The 3,526-nt window shown below is 35.3% G+C and overlaps 1 protein-coding gene across 1 annotated transcript in view; it reads left to right on the top strand.

Annotated features, from left to right (window-relative positions):
- Positions 1-3,526, top strand: part of LOC107688338 (non-syndromic hearing impairment protein 5-like) — a 19,251-nt gene continuing 15,725 nt past the window's right edge. Inside the window, exon 1 of the mRNA XM_016485974.1 lies at positions 1-221. The gene's annotated coding sequence lies outside the window, so the exon portion shown is untranslated. The remainder of the gene's footprint in view (positions 222-3,526) is intronic.

Raw genomic sequence — 3,526 nt, 5'->3', positions numbered from 1 at the left:
CCCAGTAAACGCAATACTATCACATTACGTGTGAGGGGACTTGAGGACACGGTTAAATGTGCTTGCACTTGTTGATTTTTTGGACTTTCTGACACGAGAAGTACTGTGTGGATTTGTCTCTTAAACCAAAACGTTGTTTTTTTCGTAATCTATCGCTGTTTCCGCTCTCTTTTGGCTGTGGATCTACAGACGGCAAACTATTCTCTGACTAACAGCGACAGGTGCGTATTATTAAAAACTGATGAAAAATATTTAATCTATTCATATGCTTGATCACAAGATTTAATGCTTGACTGAATGACTTTATGTAGGCTAATGTAATGTAATATGAATTTAATAATGTAAACAAATTTAACAATGCCCATGTTTATGTGATGTAAAGGGAGTGGCAGAGGTCTGGAAATGAATGCTGCTCTGTTGTGCCCATTGTTACGGTGCCCGTAAGGTTATGGAGGACGAAACCTGCAAAAACAATAATAAATACACAAATAAATGAATAAATATGCAAATAAATAAATAAATGTGTGTATAAATACACAAATTCTTGTTTAAATGCATATAGAAATAATTAAACGTGAAGTAGGCAAATAAAATAAATTGGTGGGCAAATGGAAAATGTTTAAGGAAATGCTAAAATCATCCTATTTATTTTCCTTTGATCATTCATTTATTTCTGAATGTAGTTTCCTCATTTATTTTTCCTCTGAACAACATGCTAATGAGAGGGTGTCAACCATGGACTTGGTCGGGCCGTATTGTCCGTACAGTATCTGTGACTTTACAAAGGACCCAACGGAATGGCCAGAGGTGTCATTTCCCGGCATTTAATATTCGCAAATCTAGGGACCGTCTCTAAAGTTACATACGACATTGGTTTATACTTTTCTAACTTCAATAGCATTTGAGGAAAATGACTTACAGTAACACAACCAACTGTGAAGTGGTCATGTAGTTCTCGGTTATAATACACACCTTTTAGATTTTTGATATTTGTATTTACTAAAAACTAAATAAAACAACGGACATTTGTGTTTGTCATCCTGTCATTAATTATTGTCATTATTGTTTTTTTTTTCGCTTTAGATGTGGTATATTTAAAGGACAGTCCATACATTTTATACTTATGTACAGTACACAAAAAATACTTTACCTCAGAACAGCTCTCCCAAGCGATGTCCGCTCAGTCAAAAGGGAGTGCGGCTGTGCGATGGACCGCAGCTTATATAACCTCTGGTTCTGTCGCGGGCTTCGCACGTGAGGTGTAAAATAGTCAAAGTTATATTATTTAATTTATTTAATACACGAGTTTCACAATTTGAGTTGAATTACTGAAATGAACTTTTCCACGACATTCAAATTTATTGAGATGCACCTGTATATATATATATATATATATATATAACCAGAAGATGGCAGCAGAGGAGCACTTATTGGCTCATTCTACTCACTGAGTTTTGCGGTTTGATTTTTATTTGGACATAATGGGCCTCATTTACAAACGAGCGTACGACAGAAAATTGGGGCGTACGGTCGTTTCAACGCAAAACTTGGAATTTATCAATATGGACATGAGCGGTGGCTACGATCAAATTTACTTTCAGCATAGTAAATATGGTGGAGAATTGTAGAATGACAGCATTTTGTTCATTTTTATTTTCCTGGCTGTAAAACGAAGCTCATTACTCGATCGTTAACCAGTAAGATTAGAATGTCTTTTTTTTTTTTTTTTATACAGGGCTTAAGCTTTATATGCGCGAATAGCAGCGTAAACAAGACCATGAGGATTCAATCGTCGCATCATGCACCTGCAGTGCTTCTGTGAAAGGAGAAAACATAAATTAAGTATATAAAATGAATAAAATAAAAAAGTATATAATAGGCCTAGGCTATAATATAATTAACAGATTAACAAAAGGAAAAAAAAACTGTGCAACAAGTAGGCCTATAGGCTACGCTCGTTTTTGTGACACTCTTAATGCATTTTATTTCTTTTATTTATATCTTTGTTTGATTTAATCCATCTGATCGCACAGGCACACGCACACGCAAACAACATTAGTTCTACCATTGCCTGTCATTTCAGCCATTCACCATCAAACTAAAATGCAGTCATTTAATGCATACATATAAATTACATATATTAATGTAGCCTAAGTGATTGGTTAAATTTAAAATATTTGTTGTAGTGTGAGGGGTACTAAATAGGCTATGATGTTTATATTTACCAGTATTTTAATATACATATAAATTACATAAATGAATGTAGCCTAATTGTTTACAATTACAAGGTTAATGAGTGTTTTTGGAGTAAGATCAATTTCTCTTTCATGAGATTACTTCCTCTTTTTGGCCGGGTTTCGTTTCTCCGTGTCGTAAAGTCTAGAGGCGAGGCTTCAAAACCGGTGTGTTTTTATGGGCGTGATATTCAAATGACGATTGTTTTCTGCCACCACATTTATCAACGTGCGATCATTCGTACGATGAGATTGGCGGCATACGGATGTTTGATGAATCACACGTGAACTCTGTCGTAAATTGATTTGTGCGCACAGATCTGCGCTCGTTTCTACGTTAGATTGATGAAGGAGGCCCATTAAAACCACTATTATAACATTTGAAATCATATTTTGTCAAAGTTTACCACTTCATTCTGAGGTCAAGCCTGAAAATGGTGTTATAAAGGGGAGACCTAGTGAAAGCATTGTATTAGCTCTGTTACAGCCAGATACCATTCTATTTTTGGGGTGTAGAACAAAAAAAGGAAAGTGTATAATTAAGTCAGAAAGTGTATAATTTAAATAAAGGGAGCATTTTTTTAAATTATAAGCTAAATCCATTTGAGGTCAGCCTAAAAATGAATAGAAATATTAATTAAAATAGTAATTAAATAAATAACATTGACAGGGAGAAGGCTTGCCAACACTAAAGCATTTTGTTTTAAAAAATAATCTTGTAATTTTGGAATTCAGCCTAATTAATTGATTGTGTGTGTACATGTTTAACCCCTATCGTGGGGACCAAATATTCACACAAGGAGTAAAACCTGAATATTTATTTATTTTTTTTACATTTTTGGGACTGACACTTATGGCCCATAGTCGGGCTGAATGTGGCTAAATGTGCCGTTTCTCAACCAGAATCGGGCCAGATCCGCAGATCCAAAGCCTAGCCAAATCTGGCAACCATTACTGGGCCAGAGCTGGCTCACTTCTGGCGAGCCGCTGCCAGCACACAGCCGAGTGAGCCGACACTCAGTCGCATTCGGCCCGATTCCGCTGGCTATCGCTTTACCTAGTTAACGTATTGTATAATTATGCTAGCATTTGCTAGCCTACCATATATTTTGTAAATAAACGCCTGACAATTATGCCAATAAAGTTTTGACTTTATGATTGTATTTATGCCCATGTGATGATAAATGAGCGTGTTGTGTTTTCATTTACAAATGAAACTACATGAATGATTAATTCCTCAACGAAACACTATAGTATTTATAATTATGGTCTATTAATTAGCCGAAATAAAA

This window comes from Sinocyclocheilus anshuiensis, unplaced genomic scaffold, assembly GCF_001515605.1.
Source record: "Sinocyclocheilus anshuiensis isolate Anshui unplaced genomic scaffold, SAMN03320099.WGS_v1.1 scaffold209, whole genome shotgun sequence".
Classification (NCBI taxonomy): Eukaryota; Metazoa; Chordata; class Actinopteri; order Cypriniformes; family Cyprinidae; genus Sinocyclocheilus; species Sinocyclocheilus anshuiensis.
Note: the sequence above shows the minus strand (reverse complement) of the source record. Positions and strands in the feature narration are given on the sequence as shown.